We start from the raw sequence: 21,264 nt of genomic DNA on the forward strand, positions 1-21,264 counted from the left end.
TACTAGGGATGTCATTTATGAGTAATCTTGTTGAAACAATAATATATAATTATGACATTGTCATTAATAAAATCAGGCATTTAAGTTACTTGCATAAATATAAGTCACTATGTTTCTTGTCTCGCACTCGACTTCTCAATGTTTATATTTTGAGTAAACTGTGGTATGCTGATAACATCTTTGCCCTGGCTTCTACAGCAGGGAATATGATACAAAGTGTTTGTGGTTGTTTTTTGTGGAACAATTGTGTGTTTAGTGTTCGCTATAATGACATCTGTTTATCGGTAGCGAACGGAGGCATTAACATGACTCACGTGCAGTTCAAGGCTGAGAGTTTGTTTATACGACGTAACTTGACTGCCTTAGTTGAAGATGTACCTTCTCCCACTTGACACTTGCTGCGATATTCATTGGATCGATCCAACATTGTCCTTGGCGATCACTTTTCTCCCCTCAAGTTGCTATTACTTAAGTAGTGTCTTGTGTGCGCATATATATCAATGTTTGGACTTTAACCAGTAAACAATGGTACATACACCACCTGCAACAACTAGCACCATGTAAATTAATAGAAAGAGAACTATAATACAATTAACATATAATATTTCGTAATATACACTCAAAATATTTAACAGCAGAAAATAAATCCTTTTGGTACATAGTAGTGAATGACATTGTAGATACGAAACTAAAACGAAATAAATGTGGTTTTAGTGCCGACATAATATGTTCTTTTTGTGGTACCGCTGATTCCTTGAGTCATATATTAACAACTTGTGTGAACAGCAAACTAATTTGGTACCAATTGCAACGATTTTTGGGTCATATCATGCGCCAACCTAGTCGGTCAATCGAGGTCAATCTTCTGTTGCGACCGGAATATTCTCTGTATCTTAAACGAAACCCAATTCTGTTACCTGGCATGTAGCGGAAACAATTACGTATGTACTTTCCATGGAAACTGCAGATAATGCTTTGTTTATGTTGGATACCTTAAAACTAATTATCGTAAAATGAGCTCCCTTATGAAAACGCGTACTTTTGCTCGTTTTCTCGACAACAACATACATGCAAAATTAACTTGTACTCCTATGTTATCCCAATGATTTTATAGTAATTTGTAAAGCTAATGTGTATATGCTACATAAATTCTAAAAACATGTAAATTAAAAAATGTACAATTAGTATCTAAGCGCCATAAGCAGTTCTTTTTCTTCCCTTATGAGTTAATTGTGCATTATTAGCTGTATATATTTATATTGTTCTGCAGTTGTGTTAATAATCCTATGCATCCAACTCTATTACCGAATAAGAAAGATGTTGTAAAACGTGGACAAAGCAATGCCTTTTCGCGCCAGCCAATGGAATTCGAATCTGTTTTGGTTCGATTTTTTATCCATTTGAGAGAAAGTTGTGTATACACGACTCTAATAGTGAATTACCACCTACAATTCTCGTTTCCCTACAAAATGCAGGCAACCCAGAAAGCTCGGTGGTTGGGTATGTTGCGAATTCAAAAGGCGTTGTACAAAACCTCAATTTTGTAACAAATATATCAGTGTCGCAAATTCCAAATAAGGGAAATTAAAAAACATGTCAAGAATGATAATTTTATTATCGTGACGGAGTTGGATGATCAGAAACTACAAAATGATCTTACTTAAGCAGTTCAAAAAAGATGAATGGCAAGAGACAGAAATCAGAAAAAAAATCATTTCTTTCCTTCTCCCCCCGAAAAAAGAATTTCACAAAAAAGAAAAAGTTACATAAAGTAAAGGTTTAATATAAAATCCAGAACCAAAATTTTGAAAATTGACACCCGAAAAACAAGAACAACTGAACCGAAGTGAATAAAATTGTGCACAGATATTGCAGACGTAAAACGAGGGAATACAGGCTTTGTATTTTAATGAAAAAAAAAAACGGTTGGATGGGGCACGGGTCCCTCCAAACCTTTGATCACGAGATATCAAAAGTGCTAGTAACAGTATGTCAGAACTGTGTAAATGACATGAAGAATTGTAACAAAACTTTTTCTATGGACAACACGAAAAAGTGAACGAATACGGGTTTTATATTTTCTGCAGAGAAACAGTTTAAGAGGCAGAAGTCCCCACGAAAAATTTTGTCGTTTAACGACCGGAAGGTAACAAGAAGTGAACCGAAGTGAATGAAATTCCGCACAGATATTTTAAACATAAAATGAGGGAATACAATTTTCTTATTTTCCTTTGGAAACGGCTGGGTGGGGCACGGATCCCTCCAAACATTTGATCACGAAATATCAAAAGTACACGTAACAAATGTCAGATGGGTGTAAAGAACATGAAGAATTGCAACAAAACTTAGTGTATGGATAATATGAAAAAAATAAACGAAAACTGATTTTTTTCTTTTCTGTGTACAAATGGTTTTAGGGAGCAAAAGCTCTCATTAAAATATTGAAATTTGACTAACGAAAAACAAGGAGAAATGAACCGAAATAAATGAAATTTGAAAAGATATTGCAGACGTAAAATAAGGATACGGGTTTCGTATTTTCCTGAAGAAAACACTTGGATCGGGCGCCGACCCCTCCAAACCTTTGGTCACGAAAAATCAAAAGTGCTAGTAACAAATGTCAGATGTCTGTAAAGGACATGAAGAATTGCAACAAAATATTGTGTATGGACAATACGCAAAAAATAAAGGAATACGGGTTTTTTATGTTCTGCGGGAAAACAGTATTAGGGACAAGAGCCCCACCCAAAATTTTCGAAGTTGTCGCCCGAAAGACGAGAAGAAGTGAACCGAAGTGAATGAAATTGTGCACAGATACTGTAGACGTAAAATGAAAATACGGGTTTGGTATTTTAATGGAGAAAACGATTTGGTGGGGCACGGACCCCTCGAAATATTTGATCACGAAATATTAAAAGTGCTCGTAACAGTATGTCAGATGGCTGTAGAGGCCACGAAAAATTCCAAAGAAACTGTTTGTATGGACAATACGCAAAAATAAATTAACATGTTTTTTTTATTTTCTGAGGAAAAAACAGTTTTAGGGGGGGAAAAGCCCACCCCAATTTTTTGAAAGTTTACGGCCGAAAGGTAAGAACAACTAAACAGAAGTCAATCAAATATTCCACAGATATTGTAGGTTTAGAATGAAGCCCTACGGGTTTCGTATTTTCCTGAGAAAAACGGTTATTGGGCACGGATCCCTCCAAATCTTTGATCACGAAATATCAAAAATACTAGGAAGAGTATGTCAGATGTATGTAATGGACGTGAACAATTGCAACCACACTTTTTGTATGGACAATACGCAAAAATAAATGAATACGATTTTTTTATGTTCTGCGAAAAAAAAACTGTTTTAGGGGGCAAAAGTACCCATCCAAAATTTTGAAAGTTGACGCCCGAAAGGTAAGAAGAAGTGAATCGAAGTCAATGAAATTTGCACAGATATTGTAGACATAGAGAGAATACGGGTTTCTTATGTTCCTGGAAAATATGGTTTGATGGGGCACGCACCCCTCTAAACCTTTGATCACGAAATATCAAAAGCGCTAGTAACAGTATGTCAGACGTGTGTAAAGGGCATGAAGAATTGCAATGAAACGTTGTGTATAGACAAATACGAAAAAGTAAGTAATACGTTTTTTTATGTTCTGCGGGAAAACGCTTTTAGGGGTCAGAAGCCCCTCACAAAATTTTGAAAGTTTACTCCCGAAGGGTACATCTTGTCTCAAAGGTCTAGGGCATTCTTTATTGCTGTTTTGAGGCAAAGATTTTCTAAGTCCAACTTCAGGTATCTTCGGGAAAAATTAAAAAAACAGGTTCGAACCTCGAAGCCAACCTTTGCAATCGTAAATAATTTTGCAGATGTGTTTTTCTTCTTTTAAATATAATAAGACTGGTTTCTAACTGTATAAAAAAACTAATTGTATTGATTGAAATAGTAATGATACAATATTTCGAAACTTTGTATTAATGTCATCACATGCTTTTTTGTCCTTTAGCTCTCCATACGTAACAAAACTTTAGATACGTTAACGAATCATTCCATATGTGAAAGAATGCTGAAAGTTAAGACATAAAACATAATTCTCGCCTGAATATTAAATTATAGTCAAAATAGATCAAAAACAGCGTTTCCAGTGGATATGAATCAGAGCCCTGCACGTGCTGGGCGTGCCCGGTTAGGCTCGGAATATGTCCAGCCCGGCCCTACGCGGTACTGCCCGTTTCACCTAATATCAAACTGTACCGGGTCCTATCCAACCCGGGCACTGAAAGACGGATCGGAAACTAATTTTGTCATTTTTTTCTTAAATGTCCTCCACTACCCCTGGCTCTGCCGTGTTCGTACGGTCTTACTGTCAGCCCATGCTATCGTAATGTGTTTGGGAAACTGACTCTTTATTCAAGACTGCAAAGTACTGTAATACTACTAATATTACTACAGCTACTACTACTACTTCTTCCATTATTACTACTGCGATCCCAGCTAATACTACTATAACTGCTACAATTTATGGCCGGTCTGCATAGAATATGAAGCAATGCTTGATCTACAAGGGACAACGGTGACTAAGTAGGTAAAGCCTTCACATCTGGTGCTAGAGGTCGTCGGATCAATCCCTGCTCGTGCTATGTGAGCTTTGTGTTGGACAAACACCCTGTACGCGGGAGTTTTCGAGGTGGTCCCGTTTCCTCCCACTGTTTTCATTCCACCAATTCGTCCCATCATCATCCATACGTCCTCAGCCGTAGTTACCTAAAGAACGTATGATGAGGTCAAGTGCTTGGCCTACTAAGTAAATTTGGTACGGTACCAATAGACCACGGAGGCCGAAACCGTGAACTGACGTGTTTATAAGATCAGTGCAATTTGTAGTAATGTTCAATTAGCAAGGAAAATACCAAATGATGTTACATGTTCCTGTATTGTTTATAGTATGATACTACAAATATAACAAAATATAAAATAAATCACCAAGACGCCAGGGTCTCTTAGGTGTTCCTGTAACGGTGGCTCAGTGGTTGTGCGTTCACCCCTGGTGCATGGGGTCGCTGGCTTGATTCCAGGTCCAAGTGAATTTTGTGGTGGACAAAGACCATATGGGAAGCTTTTCTAGACGTTCTCCCGTTTCCTCCCACTTTATTAATTTCACCGTTTCACTGATTTCTCATCATCGCCGTCTCCTTTAGCCTAGCCGGCATAACTGTGGGACGCAAAGCTCGAAGATATCATTTTCATTGTTTTGTTTTCGTATTACTAGTAGTAGCTGTAGTGGTATTCGCTGTCGTATTAGTAATGAGTAGTAGTAGTAGTGGTAGTAGTAATATTAGTAGGAGTGACGCAATAGTGGAGTTAGCACTAGCATTCGTAATCATAATAGTAATAGTAGTATAATCAGTAGCAGTTGTAATATTCGTATTGTATACGGTGTAGCAGTTTTACATATCTTCTCTGTTACTTGTAACGCACTAATGAATGTAGTACAATACTTTTACGTCCATTTGCTGTATTATTATATAATAAACATGGCTGGATAGATCAAGTACAGATAACAAATAGACAGACAGAATAGGAATATAGAAAGTAAACCTTGGGTAATCTTTCACACGATTTTCCCATTCAAGAAGGACAAAAGAACATCACTATTATGACTACACATTTCTCATTTTCCATTGGGCAGGGCTGGGTCCAGCCGGGCACTGAATACAGGTCAGTCCGGCTGACAATCGTGAGGTGAAACCCGTTGGGGGTTCGAATCCCATTGAAGAGCAAGGGTGGAATTCTAACTGTCTTTGCTGTTTCTGTGTTCGTGTCCCTGTAGAGTCTAGTAGTCCTGAAAAGTGGTGAAAGTAGAAAATAAGTAAGGATTTTTTTTAAATGTGGCAAGCCGTTGGAATTCAAATTGTAAGTTTATGAGTTCGATTCCCATCTGGGTCTTGCTCTTTTATGAAATTGTATTGTCCGCAATGTATGAAAAATTATATAAAATAATTACATTAAAATACACCAGTTGTATATATATATATATATATATATATATATATATATCCTGATACTGATGGAACGACCATACATTGGCGATTTGCATTCCGTCAGGCGATCTGATCGATCAGGCGACACTATATGGTCGTTCAGTGGGACACCGTGTTAGATGGTCTCCTATCACCACCACTAGTGCGTAGAAATCAACTTTGAAAATTGACGTTGTTGGTCTCAACGGGGCTAAGATAACTTTTTTTTTGTATAACTGCAGTTCAGGGTTTGTTCGGCAGGTGCGCGACAGTCGCGAGCGCATAGCTTATCGAGCGTATAGTTATATATACACATCAAGGCACTTTGGACCACCGGAATTTCTCATTTCGCAGTTGTCAACTGTGCTCACCATTGGCTCGTGCATGCACTTTGTTCTGTTTGCAGATAGAGAGATTTCTCACGGTTTTGGAAGCTAGAAGAAGCAACATGAATGAAGGAATCAAACAATGATTCAAAAATAACTGAAAAACTGACAGAATTTTAGAAAAGTGTATGATGAGAAGATTAGTTAATTTTCTTGAACAAAATAAATTATTTTCCTCAAATCAATATGGATTTCAGAAAGGTAAAAGTACATCAGATGTGGTATACAATTTAACAGAGATTGTTTGTAAAAATGTTGATGAAGCTGAAAAAAGTAATTGCAGTTTTTCTAGACCTAGCTAAAGCATAAGACACAATATCACATAAAATTCTCTTAAATAAACTAGAAGGATGTGGAATAAGGGGGTTATCGCTATCTTGGTTTAACATTTACTTCAAATACAGAAAACAGGCCGTCCAAATGAGTAATTTTCAAAGCAATTATTTATATGTAAAACAAGGAGTCCCTCAAGGAATGTATTAGGCCCAATATTATTTTTAATTTATATAAATGATTTGTGCAATTTAAAAATGGACGGGCATATACAATCATTTGCTGATGACACCTCACTTATATTTACTGGTAAAACATGGACAGATGTATTCAAAAAAACTGAAGCAGAAATGAAGAAAGTAAAACAATGACTTGATAATCATCAGTTAGTGTTAAATGCTGAAAGAAACAGGTATATAACGTTTTCACCAACTATAACAGGACAGCCAAAGAACGTCACTAAAATTGCATTATTGTCAAAATACTGAAAAATGTAACTGTAGTCCTCTTATTAGTGAAAATAAAGTAAAATGCTTATGTATATTTATTGATAAGCATCTAAAATGGTCTTCTCACATTACACATACCGCCACAATACTAAAAAAATATTATATAAATTTGTTCAATTACGAAACATTGTAAGCATAAAGATATTACGAACTGTATATTATGCTCTGGTGAATAGTATATTTACAAATTGTATATTAATTTGAGGTGCTGCTTACCCTACTCATTAAAACCTCTGATTGTTCAGCAAAACAATATTTTAAGAATATGTTTAAGAAAGGGACTTGAAAGTAGACTAGATAGACTCTATGACCGATTCTCAGTACTACCACTTTCAAATTATATTTGCAGAAGGTATTAATATATGTTAAAAAGAACAGAATCAAATTGGAAGTAATAAAACATACGTATATAAGCAGAAATGTGACAAACAAAAATTTAGAAATTAGAGCAACGAGTAAACCTATAACTCAATATCAAACATATTATAGAACTCCGAAGATCTATAATGAACTCCCACTCCGAATCAAAGATGAAACTAATTTCAAAACATATAAACGGTTAATTTTACAGTGGTTAAAGGAATTAAAAAGTGTTAAAAGAAACTATTGTTAGCTAAAAGTAAGAAGAAGCCTCATATGTTACGATAAGAAAAATAAACCATGAGAATCAGGCTCAAACACAAGCATTTGCTTATGTGAGCCATTTTCTATCTTTTTTACTCTTTGCATAAAACATATAAAAAAATCGCAATATAGAAATAAGTGCATTGAATTAAGTTACGCGACACTGGAGATAGACATGACTTCTGGAAGTCCGAAGTCCTGTCATCTCTGAATACCGGGTACTTTAAACTCTAATAATAAAGGGAATCTAGGAAGCCCGATTTCCTTTTGAGAAGTAATAGCACTCATAAGTAGAAAATTTACTTGTTAATTTCTGTAGCAGATATTTTTTCTCATTCTTTTATTTTATTTTTGTTAATATTTTGTATATTGTTATTTTATAATTTAATATGTTTATGTATTTTTATGTATATTCTTTAATATATTGGATACGTCCAATTATTAATTTTCTTCTTTAAATAAACAAATAAATATTTTATATAGTAATGTATAAGACGATCAGAAAAAGCATGAATATTTTTTTAGCTTGTACATAGAATACATGTGACTATCTACAAATAATCATTATAATACGTAGTTTCAACTATTATCATACCTATTAATGGTGTGGGATGTCAAATACTTTTACAAGCGGTGTTGGGCGTCTTTTGGCCAGTTTCACGTAATAAAAGCCGAAAGTTACTGGCAAAAGTTTAAAAAAGTTTTATATCCATTTATAAGAAAATTGTCAATCGTTTTATACTAGTTTCCTTAAATCTCGGATCCGTTTCCCGCAGAGCCGTAGCTAGAAGGGGACGCGCGGGGTGGTCGTCCCGGGCGCTGATGGCTAGAAAGCACCGAACGGGCAAAAATAAAGAAAAAGTGCTAGAAGTGATTAAAAAAGTATTGACGCCCTCTTAAATAAGTGTTGTTGTCGCTTTTGATACAATTTGATACAACTGTAACACTCCGATTGTGATAAAATTTGGCAGTTAGATACTACACATAAAATACGCAAATACGTGTTTTTTTAATTTTCTGCGGAGAAACAATTATTGGGGACCAAAACCCCTACCCAACATTTCGAAAGTTGACGCCCGAACGCAGTATGGAGTGGACCGAAGTAAATGAAATTGTGCACGGATATTAATTATACCTAGTAGATGTAAAATGAGGAATACTTGTTTCGTATTTTCATTAAACAAACAAATAAATGGGTGGGGCAAAGACCCTTCCAAATATTTGGTTACCGAAATATGAAAACTGCTAATGATTATACTTTCGAAGTGTCTAAATTCAATAGAGAATCCCAACGAAAGTATGTTAAGAAACAATACACAAAAATATGCTAACCCGTGTTTTGTAGTTTGTGCGGAAAAACTGTGTGGATGCCAAGGTCCTCTCCTAAGAGGTGCATAATAAAGCAGAAGCGCAGGAAGGAGTGGACCGAAGCGAAATAAATTATACATAGATCTTGTATATGTAAAATAAGGCAATACGTGTTTCGCAAGTAGCTAGGGGGCGCTAACGTCAGTCTTTGAACATGAACTTTCGAGGGCAGAAACACGAAACACTCCAAATTCACTGTATTGATTCCTACTTTTAGGTCATCTATCTATTGGTAAAATGTCACTGTTTTCACACTAGTTTTTTTTTTTTCTACATACAGCATATTTTATAGTATTTCGGGGTGCGCCTTTAACCCTTACAGTGTTTTTCCCATAAATAAAAACACGTGTCGATTTATTTGCTGTTTACTGTTGAAGTGCAAATTTGAAGCAAATCAATGCGGGACACTTGGGAAACACGAATTGCTTTATTTTACATATAAAATATCTACACACAATTTCATTCGCTTCGGTCCTCTGCTTGCGCTTCTGCTGTAATATTTACTTTCTTCGGAGGGACCTTGGCCCCAACACTATTTTTCCGCAGAAACTAAAAACACGTGTTCATTTATTTTTTTGCCTATTGTCCCTAGACAAAGTGTTGTAGTAATTTTCCTTATCCTTTAGGCACTTCTAGTATATACTTATTCGCACTTTTGATATTTCGTAATCAAAGGTTTCGAAAGGACTCTGCCCCATCCACCTTTTTTTTTTTAAGAAAATACGAAATACGTATTTCTTCGTTTTAATTCTACGGTATCTATGCATAATTTCATTTACTTCGGTCCACTTCTTCTTGCCTTTTGAGCGCCAACTTTCAAAATTTTGGGCTGGGGCTTCTGCACCCTAAAACTGTTTTTTTCCGTAAAAAGAAAATACGTATTCATTTATTTCATGTGTAATATCTACCTGCCAAATTTTATCAAAATCGGAGTGTTGCGCTTGGGAAGTGTTAATGTTAGTACTTAAAGAAAGTTATTGCTGTATATGATTTTTAATGACGATGTGGTATATATAAGGTGCTAAGTAATGATTTATAATGTACTTAAGAGCGTTTAAAAATCAGAAACAGTCAAAGTCTGAGTCTGAAATACGTGATGGTGATGAGTTTGCTTACTTAATCATGCTTTCATACCCAATGGGATTAATATTTTTGTGAGAATGAAGATACAAAATGAAAGAAGTGAAGAGACACGAGAGGACATGCAAGTTGCTGTTTGCGCGGGAATAATAAAGTGTAGGTAAACAAAAGGAATAATAACACTTTCGAACTTCAAGCAGTTGTAAAAAAAGGAGTCAGAAAATGTTCTCTTTTTCAAAGACTGATCACTACCAGTGCATTTCTTTATTCCTGTGATATGTTACATGAAATGCTTCCAATTTGAAGGAATTTGTTGGAATAATTTCTCCATCAACCACTTGTATCGCCAGGATATTTTCTTTTGTGCATACCTATCTAGTGTTTTGGTTTTTCTATCAGCATACATACCAAACGTATACACATATAAAATATATATGTGTGTATGTGTGTTAGTGTATTTTTAATATGTTAATTAATAATAAGCAACCTTAAATTTAGAACTTCTATTCATTAAAAGATTAAGCAATTACTATTATTTCAAAATGTTGTAGCGAACTATATTTTGCATTTGAAATACAACATTAAACATATTCTTTACCTCCATAGATCAATATTGAGAAATTCGCAAAGAAGACTCTTTCTAAATGTCCATTACATTCACAATTTTTTTAACGTAAAATAATTGAAATTAAAATCCTATTTACCTACAGAATAAAATTACAAAAGTTTACAATTATTACTGGAAATTAATGCTATAATTCATTTCGAACATTTTAAAAGCACATAGTTTCTAATGTACTGAAATTTCGTTTTTTATCGATAGTATGAAATATTGTAAATAGTTGTACTGGAAGTTTCCATAACTTTTCTCCAAATGGATTTGTATAAAACCAAAGGGAGTTTTGTCAAGTTTAACAAAAATTCCAGAATAAACCTCTTGAAAGGAGCACTTATTTGTAAAAGAATACATAATGATCAGTTTCGGCTGTTGTAATGCTCTTTTAAGCAGCTTAATAAAAATTCAGTGTAGTATAATAACAAAAGCTGCTTTCCTTATGTAAAAAGAAAAAAAGAGCTTGGTAAGGTGTCTGTACTGGGTGCCGAATTCTACTTCACCCCGGGCGCCGAAATCTCTAGTTACGGCTCTGGTTGACGGTATTTAAAATAAAAACAAAACTCTGTTGACATGTAAAAAGTTCAAACGGAGTGCCTACAAAACGGAATACAAAGCTCATTCATGGTGTATGGCATCCTTTAATAATGAGAAGGGCAAGCCATTTTGAAACGTCGGCACAATCAAGGCTTTAAATGAGATATGAGCTTCCTTTTCTGAACATTTGTAATCTCTAGGTTGAAATTGGTAAAGGTAATTTTAAGTTTTCATTGTTGGGAAAAGACAGCAGGATTGTGGTGATATATTTACTGTTACAGTCAACTGCTTTTGAGCTTCTTTAAAAGTACGAATAATTTAATGTGTTAGGTATAACTCTTCCTCGTTTTTCAATCACTTATTTTCCTCCTTAATTATTCTTTTTTTGCTGGGGTTAAAATATTTGAAATAAATGATGTAATTGGTTCTCAAAATAATTTAGTGCAAACAGCACTGCATAATTATTGGTCAAGTAATTAAGTTCTATTACTGACGGTTTTATTGAAAGTAACTTATAATCTTTCATACTGTGTGTAAATTGAAGATTTTTTTTCAATAAGAAAGTAATTTATCAATACTTGTATTTTCACTTCCAGTAAGTCATGTGATAATGTTTGTGGCATTTTACATGTTACAAGCTTTGCTTACTTCATATACATTAATATCATCAGTGAGCAAATCACAATGTTTTAATTTAGAAAATTGAACATTCACGTTCAACTTAATAAACTAGTCCTATTTTACCCCGACCGAAGAAGAAGAGAGTTACTCCGTTGACAGCTCTCGTGACTTATTTATACTTTTCTCGATTAATCTTGATGAGTACGAAATTTTAATTATGTTGTCCTCACTACGCAAATTCAATGAAAATTCTTGTGATTACCGTATCTTGTTTTCTGGTTTGTTGAAGTGATGTCTGAATCTCAATCAGCCTTCACACTTTTGAAGACTTGGACTATGATGATTTTTTTTTCCAAGGAAATTCCCCAAAGGATATTAGTAGTAATGGCGTGACTTGGCCGCGTTTTGGACTTTGACCCCGACCTTTATGGCGTCATAGGTCAAAGGTCAATGACCTTGGCCCGGGGTCAATGACCTAGGGGTACCTAGGACCACCCCCTCTAAATTTTGGCAGGGGTACCATGGCCCACCCCCTAAATTTTGGCAGGGGTACATAGGATCACCCCCCTTAAATTTTGGATATTGCCAAATCTAAAAATTTGGTATGGTAGCCTAGGACCATAGTATGTACCCCTATCAGTATGGGGGTCTATGTCTTTCCCTTTCATGGGTAAAAAAATTGCCAAATATTCACATTTCGGGATTTTTGACCTAATTTATTCCCTTTGATGAGGTGTTATTATCCTATATAGTTATATGGGCGTATACAGGGGTCCATTACCTTTCACAAGACATGGGTATATTAATGCACCCCTTGAAAAATTTGGGAGGGGTACCTTGGCCCACCACTTAAATTTTGGAAATTGACCAATTTAAACATTGGGTATTATAGTACAGGACCCTAATATGTATTATGATAAATTTGGGTGGTCCACCTCGTTCCCTTCTAGGGGTACAAAATTGCCAAAAATATAAACGTAAGCAATACGTTATACCACGTGTTTGGTTTTTGGTCGATTTTATCCCCTTTGATGAGGTGTTATTATCCTATATAGTTATATGGTCATGTATAGGGGTCCATTTCCTTTCATAAGATATGGGTATATTTGTGCACCCCTTTAAAATTTGGGAGGGGTACCTTGGCCCACCCCTTAAATTTTGGAAATTGCCCAATTTAAACATTGGGTATTATAGTACTGGACCCTAACATGTATTATGATAAATTTGGGTGGTCCACCTCGTTCCCTTTTAGGGGTACAAAATTGCCAAAATTTCAGTACACCCACGTGTTTGGTATTTGCTACATTTTATCCCCCTTTGATGAGGTCCTATTACCTTATATGGTTATATGGTCATGTATAGGGGTCCATTATCTATCATAAGACATGGGTACATTGGTGCACTCCGGGAGGGGTACCTTGGCCCACCCCTTAAATTTTGGAAAATGCTCAATTTAAACATTTGGTATTATATTACAGGACCTCAATATGTATCATGATAAATTTGGATGGTCCACATCGTTCCCTTTTACGGGTACAAAATTGCCAATATATAAACGTTGGTCCACGTGTTTGGTTTTTGGTCCATTTTGTCCCCTTTGATGAGATTCTATGATTACAGGGGTCCATTTCCTACCATAAGACATGGGTATATTGTTGCATCCTTCTTAAATTTTGGCAATGGGGGGTCAACTGAAATTGTCCAATTTAAGCATAGTACAGGACCTCAATATGTTTCGGTGTTCCTATTGCCAAATTTTTAAGTACAACCACGTGTTCGGTTACTGACTCAATTAAGGTTATAAGGTATGGACGGGTATCCCCTTTCAATTTGGTAGGACCCTTCGGGTGTAGTACAGTCACGTGATCAATGATTTTGGTTTTGATGCGCGACGAGGTCACTGGTCAATGTTCTCTAGGAATTAGGTGGAAACTTTGCCCAGAGTTCTCGTCTTATATCGCACAGTTCTTTAGGAGAATCTTATAACGTTGTATGTGGAATGGACAATAAAAACACATAAATAAGCATAAATTGTATTTTATTCATTTTTCTGGTTTCTTCTTTTTCTTTCTTATTGACAATGTTTGTATATTGAGCTGGGTTTCTTCATTAGACCGCCTCCTCTTCTTGATTGTGATGATTTGTTTCCATGTTTTGCAGCATAGCACCCGTTTGCAAAGCTTCGTATTATGAAATCTGTAAAAAGAACAAGGAAAAAGATGGTTAGTATAGCAATAGATGATGATTAAACAAATACACTTGCAATGATAAATATGATAAAATTACCTGGAAGGTATATTGCAGCAGTCTACGATCATTAACCGTGGGTACTGTAGTGAACAAATATTGAATTTCACGCAGAGATTTTCCTTGAGCTTTACAGCACAAATAAAAATAAGCATAATAGCCACATACAGATGAACCAAGACTTTGCATTTGGCTATTATTATATTTATAGTACATACAATGGAGTTTTAAGAATGCAACATGTTGTGGTACATAAGGAGGAAGGCCATAGCTGTCAAAATATTCTCCAACACCGCGATTATCAATATAAATTGCAATCCAATGACTTCCTAATTTTGTGGATGGATCTGTATTTACAATGATTGCCAGAGGAAGAGAAATCCGTGAGGGCAACTCATCGCTTGCAAATACCTCGGTAAAATGATTTCTGAATAATGGACTACCGTTTAAAGCACTAGCTAATTGTAATGTATTCAACATCGTGAATGGAAATGATACATAACGTATACGTACCTTGTAATTTAAAAGTCCTGGATAATGTTGCGCTGGTGGTCGATCTCTAGGAGTGAGGAAAACTCCCCATACACAATACAGTTTGCAGGTGCTGCTAATTTCTCTTGGAAATGAACTTCCAATCGGATGGCTCCATGTCGTTGTAAATTCCAATAGTGACAATCTCCAGCAGAAGAATCAGGAGTTAGGTCAAATACAAAGAGTGTATATCCATTCTTGTAGTCGGCTCTTGAAATTGTATTTCCAGTTTTGGTAAAATGTATGCCAGAGCCTGAGAACAATGTGTGGTACGATGAAATGTAGAGATTTTCTTCAAAGTTGGGTTGCAATGGTTTTGAAGGTACAGCTTTTCCATCCATGTACAATGTAAAGAAATTAATGTTTAGATGTTGAAATTCAAATGGATTGGTGGTAATAGTTCCACTGGATGCTTCATTCGATGTAAATCCTACAATAATACGATTTGGCAATGTTCCCATAAACAGGTTATCAATAGTTTTGGATTGTATATCCTTCGGGATGGTAAATGATTTCATTTGAACCCTTGTCAGAGGATACTTTGCCGGTGTAGATTGTAAAATTTTATTGTGTGCCAATTTGACAGTAGGGCTGATGCTGACTTTTTTCACCTGCAACGATGCATCTAGAATATTGATTTTTGCATTGACACCACTTTAACCGGCCATGAGACAAAAGTTTGGCTTTGCAGGAATAAGTTTCACACGTAATTCCACTACATGAATTAAAAATTTATCTTGATTAAAAATCACACAATGAAGATGTCCAATCATATCGAATTTCATACTTTGTTTTGTCAGTTCATAGCGTTGTTGAAATCCTTTGTTCTCACTTGTGGTTGCGTTCATATGACCAACCGTATCTTGAAACCACATTGCTGTTTGTAAATGTGTATTTTTAGCTCCATCACTATAATTGAGCAGTTTTTTCAGGTACGAACGATAAGGATGATTATGTGACGGAAATGAAATCAGTTTATTGTTCGAGTAGATTTGTACTTCACTAAACATAGCATTTAGAAAATCATTGACAGGTGTAATTGCTTTATCCGTATTGATGAAGGGGGAACCATCTGGTTTCACAATTTGTGCTTGGATGTATAATAAGGTTTGTGGCAAATCAATGTATTCATCACTGTTACCACTCACTAAAAATTCTATTGGTGAATTTTCAGCTATTGAACTAATTGGTTTGTAGCCAATAATACGATTGTCCAGAACACTGGTTTGCGTGGGTAATGTTGAAAAAATGTCCAATTCACTTTTTACACATTCACAGGATTGATGATGTAAGAAAGCCATCGTTGAATTAATCAAAAATATCTGGTGACGATGCCAATGATCTCTTCTTCTTCTTATGTGATAATTTACGTCTCTTTGTAGGATTGATGGTGTTGTTGATCGTTGGAAGGTCAACCTCAAACAGAGAGCAGTCATCCCATTTTCGTTTATGATATAAACTTCCCAGCATAGTTTTCAACTTATTTTTAGCTTTTTCTTGTAAATTGTTTTTGCCTCTTGCATCCGTTGATGAAACGATTCTTCCAGCGGTTGATTCGAGATCACAACATCATTAATCATATTGGCACCTGATTTTAATAATTCTTTTCCCACAGTTTTAGCTCCTTGCTTCACAAGTGGTAACACTGAACGAAATAAGCCACCAAGGAAACTTCCAATGCCATGTCCTGCTTGATAGGGACTTCCCACATAGACGTTGCCGATACCGGATAACGCTTGTTTTTGGTAGTATTGCAAATACGGATCAGTCATGACGACGACGACGGAAATGTAGTTTTGTAGACACCGTTCCAAAGGTGAATGGCATAGGATGACCTGTGCTGTCCCTTATATTGATTTGTATTTGCTCAAAATTCATTTTTTCCACCGGAACATAATGTGCAGGATTAAAGATTTGTACTGCATGACTTCCAAAAGTATGATTCACAGGATCCATGTTGACAATTCGTAGCAAGGGTACCATTGTATCTCCAACAATGACAGATTCAATAATGTCACAATAGACGTACATTTGTGATGGTAAGCCTAATCGTACATCCAGTGTATATTGTCCCTTTTCCATATCTTTTAAATCATTTTCGGTTCAAATCCAAGCATTAAACTAACACTTGGTGAGATTTGTACAGAAGTATGGATTTCCTTTTTGGGATGTCTTATGAGGCATATATTATTAGTTGCGTCATGAGATATAAATAAATTGGTTTCTTTATGATGTATATTAATTGCATGAATAAGATCCCAGGGATCGTTACAACCTTCCACGGTTCTTGATCATTACTACTTGATGATTTGTAATATATTTTATTGTTTTCACTGTTAATGTTCAGCAAAGAATGTGGATAATGAATCTCTACAATTGCCACATCCCATTTCTGGCGAAACTCTACACGTCGTTGTAATTTCGTAATATATGAAGTCAATGTATTTTCTGGAAAATAATCCATGGAACTATTACTGGGAAGTGTAACGTAAAAATCTTGATCAGGTTCCATTCTTCTTCTTCAATGAAGTTGCAGGGATCCACGAATTGAATGAGGAAGGATATCCTTTCCACTGGACGAGATACTCCTTTCTGCGACCTTTTGTTCTTGTACGTAATATTTTATCGATGAGGAACGTCGAAGGGAGCGGTACTGGTTGTAATTCTTCTCTGTAGAAAACACCATCGATGAGTTTATGATTTAAATCCTCTAGTCGATACACTGGTGGGTTTCTTGGTACAATGGCTTTTACTCTGAATATTTCCCAAGTCCAGTTCTCGAGGTAACTCTTGTCAAAGATACGTTTTGTTTTACTTATACGAACAGTATCACCAACAGATAAATCCGTATCTTGTTTTGAACGTTGTAGCTTTTTGTCGTACAAGTTATGCCACACCTCCAGTAAATTGTCCTGAGAAACGTTTGCAGGTGCCATTTTAATACTGGAATGCCGACTTTCATTGTATGCTTTTACAAGTAAAGGCAATACTTTGATGTAATTGTATGTTTGATATTTGGTAAAGTATTTCCACATACGATGTTTCAATGTCTGATTAAATCTTTCTGCGATGCTGGCTTTAATATCTGGATCCTTTGTTGTAACATGTTGCACGTTGTGTTTCCTGAGAAACTTTTGTACTGTATTGTTGGTAAATTCAGTTCCTTGATCACTACGTAGCACAATTGGTTTCCTCTCCTGGAAAACCATTTCAAATGCATTCACTATATCCTTGGCACTTTTTGATTTTAGTGGTACAGCCCACCCGTACCGACTAAACACATCAATCACTGTAAGAATATAGCGGTAATTGTCATTATAGTTTTGAAGGGATTGTAAATCATTTAAATCACATTCCCATTGATCATCAATATTGTTGACAAGATAAAAATCTCTACGGAAACGACGACGTACAGGACGATGTAACGTGTAGGTAGGTTGTTTGTTTAACCAAAGTTTTATTTTGGCTAGAGGTATAGATTTTCCTGTGGCTTGCCATAATTTCTTTGCAGTAGAAAATGATGCAAGGTGTGCTGGATTGCAATAAATGGATTTCAACTTTTTGTTCATGGTTTGTACGTTGACCATTGTGGAATGATACGTTTTCTTTTTGGTCGGACTTCTAAAACAGCATCATCATCATCTTCTTCTTCTTCTTCGGAAGAAAATAATTCAGGTGCCGGTTTTGGTGGTGCAGATCCTTCAGATGCTGTTGTACTATTATGCTTGACAATATAGTTTAATCTTCGTGGATTACCAATCAATTCTTGAGGTGTGTTTGACGATGCAAGGTAGTTGCAAAACAATTCCCAGCCTTGAGGATTAGAATGTTTCCTCGGTCGAGTCACATCACACATTAAATCTACAATATTGGATCCATGTAGTTTATTGTCGTTGATGTACACTGTTCCTTTATGATCCCACGTAATTGCGTCATCTTGTTTTAAACGACGGAATAGTAGTTCGGCTTTCTTACGATACATTTGTGGTATTGCGGCTAAAATTTCTTGTTTCGTGCTATCGTCAACATTCGGGACGCCACTATCAGGTTTCATTGATGTAATTGTAAGTGGTATTGGTTCTTCTTGTTTACGTATCACATAAAGATATTTCTGTAATATTTTATTGTACTGATTCCATTTTTCTTCATCACTTGGATACGATGTATTCAATATAGATTGCATTTCACGATCGAGATTAGATTCTCGATTTTCACTCACACGGGATGTTGATGCATGCATTCGTTGAAGCATTTCTGGTGGCACTAAAACCATCTTCTTGCTGTTCCATGATGTTTATTGTTTAAACAAAATACTGGATAACACACTTCCTACATTAGGTGCAAGTAATGCAGGTAAGAATCCTCCTTGTTGTACGGCTAAATGTTTCTTCTTTTTATCCAATGATTTTGTATCGTCTACGAGATAGCGGAGCGTGTTCTTGTAACGCTTTAATCTTGACTTCTGCTCACTTGTCAGTGGAACATTGCCTTTTAATACATTATAACAACATTCACAAATACTATGAATTAATGAAGCGTCTGCATTGGCAATAATAGCTTTACGCAATCTTGGTTTAGCTTTGTGCAGAGCACGTAGCTGATCAGCGTGTTTCACTGTAGGAGACATCGTGACAGACTAAGTCATTCTTTTCACATGCACAATAATTTAAACATGTTTTGTTGGTACGTAAACATAATGATGCAAATCGTCGGGAAAAATATTTGTACGAAATCGCATTTCATCGGATGTATCTTGTTTAAGATCCATCAGTAAATAACCATGTGGACTTCTTGTTGCGTCTGCATAACTTTCTTGTAGAAACAGTGGATGCTCAGGCATGATTTGATAACTCATATGCTTGATTTGTGACTTGTCTCGTGGATTTTTAAACAACACCAAATATGAACAATTTAAACTCATATTTCTATTTGCTTTACTTTGATGAAATACATTTTGTGTTATAAAAATCATACTAATATTTCGATGATGTGATCCTTTTGTGAACATATCAACAATATTACTATTCACTTCTCGCATATGGTCATCAATAATAATCAAATGTGGTCCATCTTGAGGCTGAAAATCTTTCATTCGTGGAAGTCCTTCGTGAAATTCTACTGGAACCGGCATTGTTGCATACACGTCTTGCCATTCTGCATAATACCAGTATATCTTACGAAATTTTGCATTGATCATGGTTGAGAGATGTGACAGTAATCGCTTCACAAAATACGTTTTTCCACACCCACTAGGCCCTGCGAGAATACAGGTAAATGGATGTTTCCACTGTGTATCCATGATGAACACTAACACCTTGTTTCAAAAATGATGCGTATTTAAATCGAATACCAATTTTTTTTGTTTTAGTTTGTAAATTCTTGCGCTCACTGGTGTGAAAAGGAAAAAGCAGTTCATCTGTTTATCGAGTAGTTGAAAACCGTTTATTTGTTAATCGAATAGTTGAAAACCGTTTATTTGTTAATCGAATAGTTAAAAACCGGATAAAAGTTTAACCGTGGAAGCTGATCACTGTTTGATTTAAATTCTATTTAAAAATTTTTCGTTTCAAATTTTTTTGAAATTTTTTTGTTTCAATTTTTTTTCAAAATTTTTGTTTGAATTTTTGTTTGTAAATTTATTGTTTCAAAATTTTTTGTTTGAAAATTTTTCATTTCAAATTTTTTTTTAAATTTTTCGTTTCAAAATTTTTGTTTCAAATTTTTTCGTTTCAAATTTTTGTTTTGAAAAATTTTTAGTTTCAAGATTTTTGTTTAAAAGTTTTCGTTTCAATTTTTGTTTTGATTTTTTTTAGTTTGAAAAGTTGAAAAAAAAGTTTTAAATGCCAAGAATCTTGTTCAGTTTCCACCTAATTCCTAGAGAACATTGACCAGGGACCTCGTCGCGAATCAAAACCAAAATCATTGATCACGTGACTGTACTACACCCGAAGGGTCCTACCAAATTGAAAGGGGATACCCGTCCATACCTTATAACCTTAATTGAGTCAGTAACCGAACACGTGGTTGCACTTAAAAATTTGGCAATAGGAACACCGAAACATATTGAGGTCCTGTACTATGCTTAAATTGGACAATTTCAGTTGACCCCCCATTGTCAAAATTTAAGAAGGATGCAACAATATACCCATGTCTTATGGTAGGAAATGGACCCCTGTAATCATAGAATCTCATCAAAGGGGATGAAATGGACCAAAAACCAAACACGTGGACCAACGTTTATATATTGGCAATTTTGTACCCTTAAAAGGGAACGATGTGGACCATACAAATTTATCATGATACATATTGAGGTCCTGTACTATAATACCAAATGTTTAAATTGAGCATTTTCCAAAATTTAAGGGGTGGGCCAAGGTACCCCTCCCGGAGTGCACCAATGTACCCATGTCTTATGATAGATAATGGACTCCTATACATGACCATATAACCATATAAG

Source organism: Thermobia domestica, chromosome 6 (genome assembly GCF_964235325.1).
Source record: "Thermobia domestica chromosome 6, izTheDome1.hap1.1, whole genome shotgun sequence".
NCBI classification, from domain to species: domain Eukaryota; kingdom Metazoa; phylum Arthropoda; class Insecta; order Zygentoma; family Lepismatidae; genus Thermobia; species Thermobia domestica.